The following is an 18835-nucleotide window of genomic DNA, read 5'->3' on the forward strand; positions in this document are numbered from 1 at the left end:
GCACCTGAATCCATAGGCAACAAGAAGAGAAAGCGTTACTGGGCCTGGCTTGAGATTTTGGAACCTCAAAGTCCACCTACAGTAACACACTGCCTCCAACAAGACCACACCTACTTCAAGACGGCCATACTTCCTAATCCCTCTTAAGTAGTTCCATTCCTTGCTGATGAAGCGCTGAGATAGATGAGCTTGTGGGGGCCATTGTTTTCAAACCAACACAAGTTTATTAGCTTTTTAATGTTTATTCTCTAGAAATGCAAAACAGTGGATATTTGAGGGCAAGAACCTCATAGGAATACTGAGGAAAGATGATGTATATTTGTAAAAGAAATTATCTTTAATATAAATGTGAGCAGTGAATTAGTCCTGTGGCTACCTTTCTTAACCAACTATTTCCCCAATAACACAATAATCATAGAGACTAGGATTTATTAAAATTGCCTTGAGCAATCATTATCCTAAACTTTCAAGCTCGGCAGGCTTCCTCCGAGACTACAATCCTATCTCATTGAAATTTTTCATCCTTTCTTGATCCCTCTCTCTTCTCCTGATGTCTTCCTCCACCTCCCCATCTTTCCTCCTCCTCTTCCTCTCTCTTTCTCCACCCCTCCTAGAACCAGAAGTCCCACCCTTTCACTGTCTAAAGCTGTGTATTGACTCATTGGCTTCTATTGGCAAGGCAGAGAATGAATGAGGAGCAATGTTACCACAAACGTGACACAGGAGCTTCTAAGAATAAACCTTACTTATGGTAAGGTATGGATCCACGTATGGATTGAAATAAGATACGAGGGCAGAGAAATCTGCCTTTGAATCATACAAGGATAAATTTTACACAGTGCACACAAACAACATGTCTACATGTATCTCAGAGAGCAGATATCCTGATCTTTACATACATGTGTTTGTCAGTGTTGTGAGGGCATCACCTCTGAACTCTTCTGTTCACACAGGCTTATCAGAGCATTGCTCATTCATTTAGCTATGTCAGTAAAAGTTCATTAATTGCTTACTGTGTTCTAGGCAAGGTACAGGGTACTAACTTATTTCAAATAAACATTTCTTAGTGTTTCCCAAAGAGTGTTTCATATGCTGCTTTTTGAGAGAGAAAAGAGGCCATTGCAGGTAAGGCATGTCTTCCTGGAGTATGTAATCACATTAGCCTGGCATACAGACACTGATAATTATCTCCTCATGTCCATTCTCTCTTTCATACTTATTAATTGAACCCATGTTAATCACAATGACAATATGACTATTTAAAGCATTCAGTTTCTCTGCTTCCCTTGCTGGTGATAATAGTCATTTAATTTAGGTTGTGGACCTCTCATGAGAGCAGAAATCTCACAGTTTTTCTAAGTCAGGTCCTGGATAGAGGAGAAAACAGAGACTCTTTATTGTCATCATAGTGACAGTCCATCAACTCGGGCCATCTACCTTGGAGCATCTTGTCACATCAGAGAAGCAAATACCTTTCTTCTTTAGGGTGGTATATTAGAACATGCCGATGCTATTTATCAGACTCTATTTCTGTTCCTCCTGTGTTTACAGCCTTTTCTTGTCTATTGTGCGATTCAGTCACAATAACAACATGCAGAAAAGCAGTCAGTGCTACTGGAGCTACCTAATTTTCCTTTGTAGACATTTCCTTGCTCTTTTATTTCTGCTAGCTGGAAATTGATAGACAAAGCAAACTTAGAAGCCACACACTGAAAACAAAGCTTCAATCAGTGTGGGTATCTGGTTGGTTTGCCATGGATTTTTAAATAAAGTGGGGCGGCGGGGCGGGGGGGGGGGGGCAGACTTACAATTCAGTCGACGGGAAATTAGAATACTATTCTAAGTCCTAACATTGTCTGTTTCAAAGCAGGATCTTCCCACCCCTAAAAAAAAAAAAAAAAAAAAAAAAAAAAGCACCAGGTAAGTACTTGGCATTGGAGTTGGCACTAGGGTGGTAGATAGCTAGCAGGCCAGAAAGCCTGTTTGTTGTAACCAAATGATTCATAAAAGGGCTGGCTTCAGGAATCTCGAAGGCAGTCCAGGTGTCTAGTGCAACTAGCTCTAGGGGAAATAGTTGAAAAGAGAAATACTAGTGTCTGTTGGCTGCTAGACACTGCTGAGGGGGAGTAATTGTGAAGAAGATTGTAGATCAGACAGGAACAAACAAGTCTTTTCAGGAGAACTCCGGGATTAAAGTAAGCTCAAAATTTGAGGTTTCACAGTTTGAAAATGCCGATAGCTTCCAAAAATCACTCCCTAAAACTTGAAATAAATAAAATCACAAAGGCTTTGGAGGGAAAAGTTCCACAAAAAGGTCGTTTAATTCTTTGCAATCAAATGAATCAGGATACTGTCCTCGAATTAACATTGCAATCAAATGAATGGAAATGTGGAGTCTTCATGGAGTTGGGAGAATTCACCCAGATAAGGAACCAAGGGACCACAGCATGTGTCAAATTGAGAATCATACCAGAGAGTGAAAATCATTGTTAGTTCCTCAAACTAGCTAGGCAGCCTACAACATGAAGTTCTGTGAGGTTTCTAAGAAACTATATTTTCAGATTTAAAAAAAAAAAGAAAAAGTCTATGAACTGGTTTAAAAAAAAAAAAAAAAACCACCTGCCCCTCCTCCTACCACCACCACCACCAAAAGAGAAAAGGGGGCAAAAATCACTGCTAACTATAAAGAAGCCCTAGTTCTGAAATTTAATAGACAGGAAACAGGTTGTCAGTGTGGGTCATACCCAAAGAATGCCTGTTTCACCTGAACTGAGAAAATAAAGATGTCAAGCCAAGGAAGAACACCTCAGGGGCAGATCAGGTGCTGTGGGAAAGGTTGAACAAGGCAGTCCCCCTCCCTGACCCACAAGATCAGATTAAGAACATCCTGGTCCTCACAAAGGATCATTAAGTACCTGTTCTGCTATTGCTTCACATCTATGAAGAACATTGTCTTGCAACTGGACTGCTTTTCAGTCAGGGATGTGTGCCTACCAGTGGGGGAGGGGAGCTTTGTTGTTTGTTTTTCCCTCATTAGTTAAACAGAACTGGAAATATGAGGCCCCATAGGTACCTAATGATGGTAAATATTACTTACTGGAGTGATTGAAGACAACCAATGTTGTTGTTAGTTTTTACAGTGGAGGAAAAGCTGAGTATGGTATCTAGATAAAAATAAATAATAACTACTAGCTGATGATCATTAACTTTTTTATTCCCCCATTAGGGTCTTATCTTAGATTGATTTAAAAGAAAAAGAACTAAGATCAATATTCAAGAGAAGACATTGTGAGTAGTTATGGGAACCAGCAAACCCACTTAGAGTAGGTAAATGTTTGTTTCTTTTTTTTTCCCTTAGTGTTTCGACTTTTTCTGTGTTAATAGATAGTCTACCTTGTGGCATTCACCCCAGAGAGAGTGAACAAAGGTGGCTGATATCCATCACTTCCACCCGTGAGTCTCGATAACCCCACTCACTTTCATCTAGGCTCATAGTCAACCCATAGAAACTGCTTGTGGGAAGTGTGCCTATATCTCTGGCTTGCACAGAGCCCCAGCCCTCACGCTCATACATGTCTATGGTTTGACACTGTATCCTTGGGGTTGAAACCAGCCAGTACTAGTATTTCCTTAGTGTGAGCATAGGGTCTAGCGTTACTCCAACTTCAAGTAAGTATTCTATTAGTTATCATGCCTTTGATAGATAAAAGCTTCCACTCCATGTAATGCCTATCAGGTAATAGCTGGGCAGCCTGCTTGTAAACTCAGAGGAGAACAATGAACATGAAGAAAACGTAGAAGAGAACACCACCCTTCACATATTCTCAGTTCGAACACCCATCATGGGCCTTTTCTTCAAGACTTCCTTTTTCTTTTCTTAGCTATGGGGACTTTCTTTGTGCATTTTATGTTTTATTACAGAACTGGGCAAATGATTTCCAATGGCAATCTGAAGACTGTGTGTATGTCACTGTTACCATTTCCTCAATGCTGAAGGAAGAACAGAAGCAAGAAAAGCTACCCCAGAGGAACTACAGGAGCACATATGAGAGGATGAGAGATTGGAGAGTCCTTGGAGCAATTAGAAAGGATCATTGCTATTCAAACCCTGAATAGAGGCCCCAAATCAAATGGCTTCAATTCCAACCAGATACAAGCAGAAGCAAAGCATGGTGGAGGAATTATCCCTGATGCAGTACAGAAATGTACAGTGATTGAGGATTCAGCTGCTGAAATAGCAAATATCCCAAGTATGGGGGCTGTTTGCGTCCCAAGTTTTTGACATTTAGCCCATCAGGCACAGGTAGACTTGGTGACAGTGAAGAGCCGTGCCTAGGTGGCTGCTGGCTGTAGGCACTAACTACAAATGGATTCACAAAGGCTTATCCCATTGCCACCTTAATGACCATGGACACAGAGTGGAAAAATAAATAAATAATCTCCAAAGTAGACAGAACTTGAAACAATGGTCAGATTAAGTCTCTCTATTGTCTACCATCCTGTAGTTCAAAAGCGTGGTGTATTTATGGAGAAGTACAGATTGTTATTATCCAAACACCATTTGTAGTTTCTTTTCTAAAAATAAATATGGCCAATTATGTGTTAGGGACATTTATTTTATTTTAATTTTGAACAAAAACATTTTGTTTTAGAGGTTTTGGAGATTCTAGGATCACATAAAACAAAATCTAACACTGAATATTTTTGATTTTTGAAAATATCTTCGATGGCCCACTAAAATAGTGCAACTTTCAAGTTCAGTTGTTTTCAGTCACTAGATATATGTCAAAAAATATGTGACCATCACCATTCCAGGTAAGGGAAACTAAAGACAACGAAAAGCTGGCAAGAAAGGAGCGAGACTGACCAGAGCTTATGACATGGACTAGAATGGAATACCCTGGCCCAAGCAGTTGGTACGCTTCAGTTCCACTTGACAAGCAACAAGCTAGCTGTCTTCATACCTCAACAAGGCAGCAATAACACCAACAATAATAGTGCTGAATACCTACTGAGCTACAGTCATCTGCCAGACAGACTCATAGAGGTATTATACAGATTATGTCATTTATTTTCAAACTTTCTGAGGGCAAGTGATATAAGGTTCATCTTAAATGAATATATAAGGTTGCCAGGGCTGTAAGAATTACCTGGAGAGAGAGAACTTCAACTGAAGAGTCATTTATATCAGATTAGCCTGTGACCCTTTCTACAAGAATTTGCCTTGATTGATGATTGATGTGGGAGGACTCAGGACACAGGGAGCACCATACCTAGGTAGGTGGGCATGGACTGTCTATGAAAGCTAGCTAGGAATGGGGACAGTGGTTAGGGAAGATAAGGGAAGGCGAGAAATGGTACAATTCTTTTTTAAGCTAGCTGGACTAGCCAGTGGGTGAGCCCATGAGCAATGATCCTCCGTGGTTTCTTCTTGACTGACTGTCTATCCTGGCATCTCTAAATAAAGAGCTGTGCCCTGGAATCCTAACCTAAATCAACTATTTTCTTTACTAACTTACTTTTGGTCAGTGTTTTATCACAGCAGCAGAAAAGTGACTAAAACAACCAAACCCAGTACTGTTAGGACGTAGACCTGGCTTTAAATCACACGGAAACAAGACAAACTGGAACATCTTCTCGAAGGCCATTTGAGTAAATGCTTCACGTTTTTGACATCTTACTGAACTGAGGCTTAATTATAACATTGACTTTAGAATCTCTCTTTTTGTAAGAACTGAACTATCCCAATAGCTTAGTCACTGTCTTCCCCACAGAAGCACCACTCCACAGATGCAGAGTTTTAAAGACTTGCTCCTATTGCATCTGGTGATTTTATTGTGGCAGGAACCAGCAAGAACTGAATCCAGAATCAGACCCCACAATTGCTTGAAAACAGACACAAAACTCCTATTTTCTACGGATGTATTTAATGTATAGAAAACAAAAAGCCAAGAAACATTTTACAGAGAACAGTGATTACCCTCCTGTCTTTAAGGAAGTCACAATGAGAACAGGAATTACCAACAACTACAACAGACACACCGTAAGTATATACAGAGTGGATGTTGGTACCAGGGGTGCCAAGGTACTGAGTACTACAAGAAATGGTGGGGTTATCTATCTGCAAATGCATTGCCCTAAGGTTCCACTGCGGGCTGCCATGAGTCACGCCAAAGGCACACTCTAAAGTGTCCCCTGACAAAGTCACCTTGTCCTCCTCTAATCAGCTGTGGACATTGATCATATAGATTCAGATTCAAGGCTGAAGAGGGCACAATGGTGAAAAGTCCCCACTCTGGACTTACAAAGGCAGAATTAAGCAATTAAAAAGAAGAATACATTAGATCAACATAAAAATGTGCCAAATTCAGAGGTTCTTTGTGTAGTTAATTAAGAGAGAGAAGCAGGAAACTCTCAAGGCTCTTTAGCCGCCATTTTAAACTCTTTTTAAATGAAACCCAAAGCAGACCCTTTAAAGGTCTGCTTTATTCCCTTTTCATAGCTGAGGAAACCACAACTTAGAAGGAAGAGACCTAGTCTCATATGGCTGTATATAGGAAACACTAAGAATCAAACCCACAACTGCCAAACACCACCCAACCCCAGTAATGCTGCATTCGGGTTGTTGCAAACAGTACACACTCACACAGGGTGGACATGGTGACTGACTCTAGTATGTTTTCTCAAATGCGACTGTCTTCCTATCTTCCAGGGGGTGTACAGGGTTTGGCATATTTTAATGAATAAATAGATACAAAGTTTGCGCTTTCTATTTTTTTCTCTATAAATTGTCTCTTCTAATTAATGAATAGCTGCACTTGTGCTTTGGTATTGGTAATTTCATAAAGACTCCCAGGGTGTTAGGCAGTTGAGTTGGGCTTAAGGAAACAATATTAGCTCCAGGCATGGAAATGAATGGATTTAGAGGCACTAAATCAGGAAACCAAATGGGCTCTCACAGCTCCATGCTGTAGAATTAGTTTCAAATATTCAACAGACAAATCAAGTATGAGCTTTATAAGCCCAGAGCTGAACACTACCTTTTTGCTGGTTTTAAAATCCACGCTGTGAATTTTAAACTCCTGATAGCATTTCTAATAATGGCATCTTTTAGAAGCTGAAGTTGTGAGAGATCATGGAGGGTCAAACCACAACCTCCTTATATAATATTCATATAGCATATAGACCTACAAATGATTTTAAATTAAGAATTTCAATCCCCCCCCCTTTGAATCCCCTGTGCTTTGGCCTGTGTCTACATCTCCTAATTGAATTTACATACTAGAATTTCCTGGGACTTCATAGATACCATGTCCCTGCAGATCAGTACTCAGCTATGTCTTTAGTGCTTTCAGGTGACTCCCTTCTTAAATCTCAATCAAGAGTGGAATTTTATTATTTCAATTGCAAATGACAAATCAGCTTTATCTTCCAGTAAGTGGGGACTGCTAGGATAACTGCATTATTATTTTAAAAATAAGACATAAAATATTTTTGTACGAATGAAGGCCATTACAGCATGCTGCCTACCGAGTGCATTCATCACTTCAGTAAACAAAGCAGAGTGTGTCTCTCTCCTTGTTTCCCTGGAACTGTTCGCTGCAATCAGGAGCACATAGAAAACTCTGTCGATCCCTCATCTCCAGTGAGATCAGTGAGGGGGATCACTTTCCCCAAGATTGAAAGCATAGGCATGTCTTTCAGATGCTCACCAAGGTGAAAGGGAAAACAGTGCTTTGATAGCCTGAAGGAATTGTTCCCCTTTCTTTTCCTTCTGATACCTGAGCTATCGCCAGTTGGTATCTGAGATGCTTTTTGCAAGGAGGAGGCCTGCTTTAGCAGGGATGCGGGAGGGCGCGGGGGTGGGGGAGCCCTCTCAGAAGAGAATGCAGAGCCCTCTGGGCCTCTTCTCTGCAGCTGCCAACCAGGATACAGCAGAAAAAGTCCAGGGTTACCAGTCCCCAGAGAGCACTGGATGGACAACAGTTTTCTCCCTTTCTAAGCTGCAATATCGCTGGAGCGTATCCACTTCCCACTCCATCACGTCTGAAGCTCAGTAACTTGGTTTCTTAAACAAAATTAAAGGAAGTGTCAATGTGAAATTGAAAGTGAAACTGGCAGCAAAGGGCAAATCTCCCGGGCCCTTAATGGATTGGAAAACCAAATGGCAATTTCCAACTAGGTCCCTTGCCTCAGGCTGCCTTAAAGCAAGGCAATCACATTGCAGTCTACTCTTTCGATAATTTTATCAATACATTAGGCCACCGCAAAGTTTGTGTGCAAACCCTCTTGCGCTTAGTTAGAACAAGTGGTCATGTGTGGGATGTTCAAAATGCTTCCAATCCTAAATAGATCATTCTTCATGGTCTCGGTGCTTCAAGCTCCAACCATTTCTCCAAAAACAAAGGTATGAAGATCACTATTAGAGATGAAACACAACCCCTTCTATACTTGATCTTAGCCAAAAGGCTGAGAAGCCTTAACACAGCCCCTTCTAAACAGTCACCTCAGATAAACACGGAGAGCAGACATTTCGCTATCTGCGATGTAAGTTTCCTGTGATTTTAGGTGAAAATGAAACAATAAGAAATATTGAAAAAAAGAAAAGAAAAAAAGCCAAACCCAAAGGGCTTCTTGATAAGTGTATACTCACTGACATAAGTGTTAGATGTTCTGTTTCCTTGCATCCAAGAAGACAGGCAAGAATGGTCACCCCCATGTCAGAGGTACCTTGCTAGAATGTGGGCAGGATCATAAAGTGAACTGAGGACCTCTGAGAACTGCATGCCCCCTCCCCTTACTTTATGCAAACAAAGAAATAGTGATAAGAAGCAAAGCTCAAGTTGTGACTCTTTCATTTCTGAATGGACGCACAATGTTAGAAAATAATAAAATAATAGTATGGTGTGACTGCCTACCAGTCTGTCTTTTTTTCCTGCAGAGACACCAGGCAGCCACTGGGCATCATGGGACTGTTTCTGCTTCACAGCCATATTCACTGCACTTGAAGAAATCTAATCCATTCTCCAAAACGGCCATGCTGCCTCCTCCTGCTTGCACAGACGAAGGAGCTCAAGGAAGATGATCCTAGAACTCAGGTTTCAGCAAGCTATGCATATTGAGAGTGAATTCCCCCCTCCCATCCTCTTTTTTGCAAAATACTCTGGACTTAAATTGCAAACCTTGGAGCCAATGCGTCTGGCTCTGGCTGCTTCATCATTCATAACCTTGTTATGCAAATAAAACAAATATAAATTAAAATTATAATTGAACTCTAATCCTGAAAAGTGGTTCCGCCAAAGCATTCTTAAATGACACCAAATTCCTGAGCGTCCCTGATTTTTGTTTGCTGTCAGTTTTTTAAAGGATCTGGGCAAAAATAGCTGAATAAACATTCTGCTTGGTGTTCTGATTTTCATGCACTTTCTGCTGTATGTTCTTTGTTAAAACATCAAGGAACAAGGGTTGGCCCTTCCATGATAAAAGAAGAATCAAAGGAGAGACAAGTGGAGATTACATGGCTCTGTCACACCCTTTGGAAACTTTGTTTATGTTATCTCCAGAGACTTGAGCAGTATCACCTGGCTATTTCAGAGAATAAGCTGTCACCTCCTCACATAAAGTCATACTATTCAACTGTCTTAATTCACACGAAGCCTCTATGAAAGGTAAATATTTATAACAGCAGCACATCTCTAATCCTGTACAATATTATTCGCCCTCAAAACACCAGGAATTTGTAAGGTGCACACCAGCTCCTCTCTGAAGAAAACTTCTGCTATTGGCTTCCAGCGGGCAAATGACTACCCTGAGTTTCCCTCAGGCAAAGAGCTTGTTATTGTAAAAAGTCTGTGAGAGACTTTGATTGCATTGACTTCTCCGACTGTTTTTTTAAATAAATAGAAAGTGGAAATGGGGAAGATAGAAAATTAAAAGGTACAATTTGAGTGACATGGAAATGTTTCTGTGGCCACATCATCTCTTCTGATGGCCTTCCCATGGTGAAGGAAGATGCAGGTTCCTTGCTGAGTTCCTGTGCCCATCAGAAACTGTCTAGGGAGAAGGCCAGAAAAGGCAGTGTTAAGTCACACTTCTACTTGGTTTTGGGCAATTTCATTTTATACAGGTAACGACGTTGTCTTAGTCAGGGTTTCTATTCCTGCACAAACATCATGACCAAGAAGCAAGTCGGGGAGGAAAGGGTTACACAGTCCACATTCCTGTTCATTACCAAAGGAAGTCAGGACTGGAACTCAAGCAGGTCAGAAAGCAGGAACTGATGCAGAGGCCATGGAGGGATGTTTCTTACTGGCTTGCTTCCCCTGGCTTGCTCAGCCTGCTCTCTTATAAAACCCAAGACCACCAGCCCAGGGATGGCACCACCCACAAGGGGTCCTCCCCTCTTTTCCACTAACTGAGAAAATGCCTCACAGTTGGATCTCATGGAGGTATTTACCCAACTGAAGCTGCTTGCTTGGTGATAACTCCAGCCTGTGTCAAATTGACATACAAAACCAGCCAGTACAAACATCTATGGCCTCAAGTCTAAGATGAATGGACACAGGTTTGTTCTATTTCCTGGCAAGGTATTTGTGGGGGATTCAGAGAAGTAACTAGTGTAAAATAATTTGAAAAATATTCCAGATATTAACAACTATAATCTAAGAAGTATTCTGCTAAGGATTCTACAAGACTCTTTGACAAGACAAGATCTCCATTTTGAGGAGATCTTCAAGTTAAACAATTCTGCTGCCTTCTGCTTTTGTATCGAGTTATAACATGTAATATACACCCCAGAGAGAAGGCTATGTGCTTGAACCTTTGTTCTTATTTCCTTTGTCCTTCCACATATCATTTAAAATAGCTTCTTGGACTATCAAGGTTTCAGAAGCCTGAATATATAACCGTAACACTACTCCTAAAGCAAAGAAACCTCAACCTACGTTTATTGTCACTGAACTCACAACAGCTGAAAAGTGGGACCAGCTTAGATGTCCATCAGAGAGGATTGAACTAAGAAAATGTTATGCATATACATTATGAAATTTTATTCAGCCATATAGGAAAATGAACTCATGACATTTGCAGGAAAGAATGAAGTGGAAATTTCTGATTTCATTAGAGAGTGTTGCATAATGTGATTTTTTTCTGGAAATTGTCTTATGAGAAGATGTTTTTGCTGAAGCAGACATATGGGAGGATATTTTGCTAAGGACAGACACAGGGGTTTTTGTTGTTGTTGTTGTTGTTGTTTGTTTCTGGAAGCCACCTAGAAAAAGGGCTAGATGTTTTGTTAGAATAGATCCTTGAGCGAACACATGATGTTTAGAAAGGATATAAATAGAACCCAACACACAATGGACACTGCTGTGTGGTATTTGTACGCCTTACCATTTTTTGTATCGGTCATTGTTAGTCTTTGCTAACACTAGTCTTTGATGAAGACACTGTGTGGAATTGGTTCGCCTTGCCATTCTTTGCTGGTCATCATTTGTCATGACTGCATAGAAAGAAATGTATCAAAGAACTTCTGGTGGTGTTCCCAGAGGCTTCTTGCTGCTTCCTCTGGCTCAGGCCAATTGGCAGAGCATCTCCATTTCTTCTGGATCAAACTACCATTGGCTGATTCATGAATGGTGTGCTGGAATGGATTCGGCTACCACTACTGATTCATGTGAGCTGAACTGCTGATATCCTCACAATGCAGACTGGATTCACTTAAAAAAACTATTTCTAGACAGGTCCACATCCTTCTTTGTCCTATTATCCTTTCCTTTCCACTACCCATGGTGTGTGGTAGGCTAGAGGGAGGTTACAGTATTTAAGTATCTTTATTAAAAGTAGATTTTGAAAAATCTAAGCCTTCATTTTCTCTCACATCTGGATTCTAATTCCTCTCTCTCTCTCTCTCTCTCTCTCTCTCTCTCTCTCTCTCTCTCTCTCCCCATGTGTGGGTGTCTTTGTATGTCTGTTTGTGTATTTATTTAGAGGGAGGATGTGTGTCCTAAAACTAGAAAGAAGATCATCAGAAGAGAAAACAAAATCTTAAAAGAGAATGTAAGCAGCACAGAACACTGGAGGTGTAGATGTTAAAGTGTTCTCACTAATCTTCACTATTGTCATATGATACCAATCAAAGTACCAGTCAATCAAATAATTATTGGTTCATGCCAAATTATGAAGAATACATCCTGTATTTCTACAGGATCATCAGGAAACTTTAAGCAGTCTATCCAAACCAAAATAGAAAAATATACTAGTCACGTACATCTGTGTCAATTTCAAAACCATAAATGTGTTGTGGTATCATATTATATTCAGAAATTTCTTTTAGCAGAATATATTAGTTAAAGAAATAAAATACATATTTAAAACAATAGAATTGAATATATGAATATATATTATTTAAAGTTTCCCCAAACCAGAAATGAAATATGAAACATCCTAGACTTTGACTGACAGTAAGAATCAACATACTAGACCTGACCTTTTGCATGTGTCATTGATGAGAACAGAAGAATTGTTCAGTAGATAAAGGAGGACTCTGCTTCTTATTTCTTACAACCATTTAAGTTATTGGACAAAGCCAAGTTCCCGATTCTATCATCAGTTGTGACCTGGCCAGAGACTAGAAATACCAAAACTACATAGGGTTTTTTTTATCTGTTTTCTTTTTTGTTTGTTTGTTTGTTTGTTTATTCATTTGTTTATTGTTGTTGTTGTTTAATCTTTCTTCTCCTTTTACATAGCACTGACAGCTCATAGAAAGTTATGCAGTATCAGACATAACATTGGCTCTTGAAGGTATGTCTGACACACTGGTCTGGAAAAGCATTGGACACCTTGTGTCAAGGTTAACTGTGCTCACTAGCTTACTCTTCATTTTTCAACCCAGTAAAGCCTTATTAGTCCTCAGTGATCACCGTTTCTTGGGACCCATTCATCTGTGCAGGGCTTCTACTCGTTTCCTTTCTGATAAGCCCTCACCTAAAATAAAACTCCTTTCTAAAACTCCTTGGTTTATGAACTATCATTCTTTAAGCTCATAAGACAAAAGACCTAGAACCCATTAACCTGGGTGGGGATTACTGCCTACTAATGATGTGGTACCCCATCCCCTTAAGTTATACTTAGGCCTCTGTTATCCTTAAGGACATTCCGAACCCCCAAACCCACTTTTCCCATTTCACTGTGGCAGATACCTGACTCTTCTCAGATTCATCTTCATGCCAGGCTTACTTTTCAAGTTCATTGGGAAAAAACACAATGCAAGATCCTTACCTTCATCCAACCATATGAAGCACCTCCTTTCAGATTGAGTGTCCTAAAAGGAATCATCATGCAATCAGAACAAAAGGTCTGAGTAAACAGTCAAAGCTTTCAGAACTTGAGGGACTGAGTTTCAAGAGGGAAATCAAAACATGTCACCACCAGGAGCCTCCTCATGCACATGAGAATTTGCAGTGTGGGGAATAACAAACAGAAGGATACCCAGGTAGAGAGTTGTTTCCCTGGAGTTTGCTAAAATGCCAAAGGGCAGGGAATAGTGCTAGCGTTCAGGACTCTCAGGCATCTGAGATTAAGGGCCAAGATCCAAAGCAAGTGAGCCCCAAAGTTAGTGTGCAGTTTATTTTAAAATAATTAACGAGTCCTAAACGACTGATGTTTGATTAAGACAACAAGAAACCAAGCAGAAAGGAATGGCTGAGCCATCAGAGTTCTGAGAAGAGGTTTCAGACATCCCATGCAGACAGATATCAGTAGGATTGCTGGTAAACACTACAGGAGTCCCACTGTGACTCCAGAAAGGTTCTCTTGCAATGGCAAGCAGGTTAGACCTGAGGAAGCCAGAAATTCAGCACCGAAAGAAGCTATGTTTCCACTTTCGACCCAATAAAAAAAGATTCTTACCAGAAGTAAACACTGTTATCTAGAATTTCTGTAATTTACACAGCATTTACTATTTGGTGGAAAATAACTAAATGTCACAAAGTGCATCAAAACAATAAAAAATGACAAAGATAACCAAGATCCTGACTCATTATACAGCCCAATGTTGCAATTATGAAACAGAGACTCTACATTATAACTCAAGTACAGTTGTTTCCTTATATCTTGTCATGGGGCATCCTAGCCATCTGCTAGCAAAAAAAATGACATCATCATAATATGATTCCTCAACCATGGACCAGAAGTCTGAATCAAAAGTAAAGATGACTGCTGGTTACTATGGTAACCAGTTCTTTACTTGTTTTCTCATACTGCGCAATTAACTGCATATCTAAGTCAGCCCCCAACACAAGAACCCATACAAGGTGCTTTTGCTAAGAGAGACAGCAATGTGGACCACTATGGCTGTCTATTTAAAAAAAAAAAAAGAAAGTGAGTACAGAGAATGCGGCTACCATTGAGCCTATTAAAAGATAGCTCCACCACCCAATCTGGAAGTTGGTAAATACTAGTACAAAACAATGGTGCTTACCTGCTCATTCCATACTGAGCGTGGACCTGTCTGTTATAGCAATTATGCTGTCATGGTTCAGCTGACCCAGATAAGTGTATCGACAGAGACAACAACAAGATGATCTGTTTCAAATGTGTTACAATTTCTCTCAGAACCCAGTTGGAAAGTGAAGAAACTATAATATTTTATACAGATTCTACAGAAATGCCCAATGATTTTGGAAACTGGAGGCTGCACCAAACTTTGTATATCAGACCACTGCTGCAGTAAACCATTTGGTCAAGAATATCAAATAGAATTTACCTGATTATAAAGAATCATTCATCAGTGAAGAAATATGATGACTATATATCATGTCCAATAGAGATCAGTGGAAACCATGTGAATTTTTTGCAGAGCTTAGTTATGAGCTTAGCTTTCGGCTACTGGACACCATCCCCTTTGATCAGAGTAAAGAGTGATTTTTCATGTCCCAGCAGGACACCTTTCTGTGCTGAAATAGGATGCTCAGCGCTTGGTGGAGAGGACCATCCTTCCCTGAACAAACCACTCTGTGGGGCTTAGAGCTAAGGATGGCTCAAATGTGTTTCTGGACAAAAACTTCAAAAGTGACCGAGGATAGTATGGGATAATCAGAGCCTGACCCCAGAAGGAGTTTCTTGCTGGTTAGTAGTGATCAACTATCTCTTCTTTTCATGATCTTTGGACATCCATCCTGTGCACTCCCCAGGAATGGTTTATCTTTAAAAATATTCAAATGAAAGAATAGAATTTCATTTTCTTGGTGAAAATTAAATTACAATAAAGCTATACTGGGGACTAGGTCAGTGTCTGTGATCCAAGCTGCCCCCAGAAACCATAGTGATATTCATGATCATGCTACTGCTAGCTGCTTTGGGCAAAGAAGATACTTTTGCAGTGGTGTTGATGAGTGCAGACTCACAACTGAGACGGAGAGACACTTAAAGCTTCCATAACAACCTCTCCCTAGCCTCCCCCCACACATACTAAAAGAAAGCAAAAGAGAAAAGAAAACAACAATCCAGACATGAAGATATTGAAGAGAGCTCTTAAAAATTGTGATAAAGTGAAAACATAGCTTTTCACAGTTGATGGCTTCTGGTGGAGGTGGGGTATGGAGAGAATGAGAAGTCAGTTGTTTAACAGGCTGGCCTCTGGGATATTCCCATGGTGCAATAAGTATATGGGCAACACAAATTGGTCTTGGGGAGTTTGGTTTAGTTTTGTGGGGGGAATGGAGGGAGATTAGAAGTGAGTTTGATTGAGGTGCATTGTATGACTTTCCCAAATAATTAATAAAATATTATGTTGGGAGGAATATAACGTAGGAGTAACTAATAAAATCAAGAAAATAATCAAGATACAGGAAATTTCATCAAAAAAGCATTTTTTGTCAAATGAAAATTCTGGAATGAAAAACAGAATAACTGAAATTGATTGAATTAATTTGGTGAATATTTAGTAGCCTGCTTCAATAGAACATTTGTCAGAAAGGGGGATAATTGATTATGCTTTATAAACAGGTTATTATCAAGTGGCTAGCAAAGTAAAGTGTTACACATCTGTAATCCAGGCACTTTAAAGGTGACAGCAGGCGAACCAAGAGTTCAGAGTCATCCCTGGCTACATAGCAAATTCAAGACCAGTTTAGACTACAGGAGACATAATCTCAACAAAATCTTAAAGGAGTAAAATATCCAGATGATAGCTTGCAGAGATCATAAAAAGTAAAAATTAAATAAATGAACATCAGTCATATAGAAAATATATGACTCCCAGGAGAATACAATTGAAAGCAATACAAAGCCATAGTTACTAAGAAACAGCCAAACATTTCCCAAATTAACCAAATCCAGAAAGCCACAGCTTCAAGTAGTTTAGACCAAGGGCCCCCGTAAAGCCACATCTAGGTTGTTATCATCCAAACACTGGGTAAGCAAAGCCAAGAGAAAGTATCCAAAGCACCTGGAACTGGGGGAATTGGAAATGTCGCTTTCAGAGGAACAGCAATCACATGACCGCCGCCGAAGCAACAAAACAGCCTCATCAATAAATAAATAACAAAACAGCCTCATCAATAAATAAATAAACAAACAAACAAACAAAAACATTAAAAGCTGAAATGAGTTTTTAAATAAACCTATGCCAACCTTGAACTCTATGCCAAAAGTAAAAGCAAACCGAGTTCAGGATGTAAAAGCACTTACTGAATGGCAGAGCCGAGTAAGAATATACCAGGGAAGGAGAGCAACTGGACGCTGACTTTTTTAAAACCTTCATTTAGAAAGAAAATGCGAGTGTAGATGGTTTCCATAAACTCCATGAGTTTTCGGGGAGCTTTGGTCTTATAAATAACCACAGACGAGAACACTGTTCTGTAGAACCAGCTTTCTACACTTACACAGAGGAGAACCAGGGACTAGGTGACAAAGAGGATGGCAATGAATTATAAAATCTAACATGCTTTTTACTCGGCTGATTTCTTACTTCGTGCTCCTCTCCCACTCATATTCTTTCCTCCACAGGTAGGAACTATAACTAATTCTCCAAACCAAACAGCCTACAATCATAACAAGAACTTCAGAGTACTCCGCTAGTGCTGATCAATGTTTTCAGAAGCGTTAACAACATTGCCTGGTACCTGACTCTCTCAGCACTTTTTCTTTTGATCCTCTGGGTTTTCTCAAGAGCTATAATGTAAATATCTAGATGACAATTACTAAGCATTTCTGTATATTATGGGAAGAGGAGACTGTAACTTAAATATCCTTGTAAATGCCTTATAAATATCTAGATTGTGTTCTAAAGAATTCAGCTAAGTTTACATTTTATTTTGGAGTCCATCCTATCCAGTAACATAGATATAAATTGAATTGAAAGTAATAAATTTCCTGAGATTTGAAATCTTAGAAATCTTAACATCAAAAGTAACTTAGTAAACAGAATAGGAAATAGACACACGTGCGCGCATGCACACACACACAAACTAATGTCACTCATGTTACTAATCACAGTCATATACTTGATACATTTACTAGATTGGTATATAGCAGGAATTTTGAGAATAAGGATTCTGAGAGGCCATTCATGTTTCCAGAGTAAAATAGACCATATAAACCTTTTGTAATAAAAGAGATTATCCTACATGTATAGTGTCTAATATGGTAGCTAATAACATATGTAGCTATTAATTACTCAAAATGTGTCTCATGTAAATGAGAAAATTATCTTTGTTGTTTTATGTGCTTGTTTCAAAAGGAGTATCACCACCTAGCACTGGCTAGCCTAAAACTCACTATGAAACTAAGCTGCCTTAAAAGTTGTAGGAATCCTCTCAGCTCTACATTCTAGTACAAGTACTAGAATGACAGATTTCTCAGAGCCTACTACAACTCATTTCTTTTAACTTAAGTAGCTAGTGACTGGTGTATTAGATAATGCATTTCTAAAACAGCTAGCTATGAATAAGAAAAGTATTATAATCTTTTAAAACTGTAAAGTTTAATGGCTTACCAAGAGGCATGTCAGCTTGAAGCTAGGCCTCAAACCTAACTTGTATCTGCAGGCAATTACCAAGACCATGTGTGTAATGGATTTTAGAAGAAACATACGAAAAGATCTTTAGGAATAGATCAAATATATTTATCCATAAGATACTATAAATTCTATGTTAAGCCAATCCCTTTGAAATAAAATATCTCTGGGTTCAAATAATTATCATAAAAGTTATTATTACTAATATAAAAATAATAAAGGAAGTTTTGAAAGATGTCCTCTTGTGACAGGCATTATAAAGAAACAAAGTGAGACTACTGATGTGGAAAGCAAATACATGGACTTCACTGAAGATAATTTTTCTCAAATTACTGAGCCCAAGGCTCAACAGGGAACTAAGCAGGGATGACTACAGAGAGGTGACCCTTGGCCATGACACTCAGAAGGCAGAAGCACTCTAGAAAGATGTCCTAGGTACAGGAAGATGGATCTATATTTTCCTGATGAAGTCAACCCTGTTGATTTTTTTATTGTCTAGTAAAACATCAAGTTAGGAGGCCTGTGTTCTAGACACAGCACGGATGAGACCAAGAAATATCATTTCTCTGCATCTCAGTTTGTTTACATACAAAAAGTTCAGTTCAGTGGTTTCTAAAGGCACTCCCAGCATATGCCTCCTTGGTCCGTCACATACTAATACATAAAATGTCTGCACACAGCAAATTACCAAGGAAATAACCAATTATATAATATATAAGCCTAAATTGTCTTGAGTTTGTATAGAAACACTGATTCACATCCATTCTGTGTAAACTGCGGAAAAAGCCTCAAAACCTGTTTTGAAGGCAATTCATT

Source organism: Apodemus sylvaticus, chromosome 5 (genome assembly GCF_947179515.1).
Source record: "Apodemus sylvaticus chromosome 5, mApoSyl1.1, whole genome shotgun sequence".
In the NCBI taxonomy this organism is placed as follows: Eukaryota; Metazoa; Chordata; class Mammalia; order Rodentia; family Muridae; genus Apodemus; species Apodemus sylvaticus.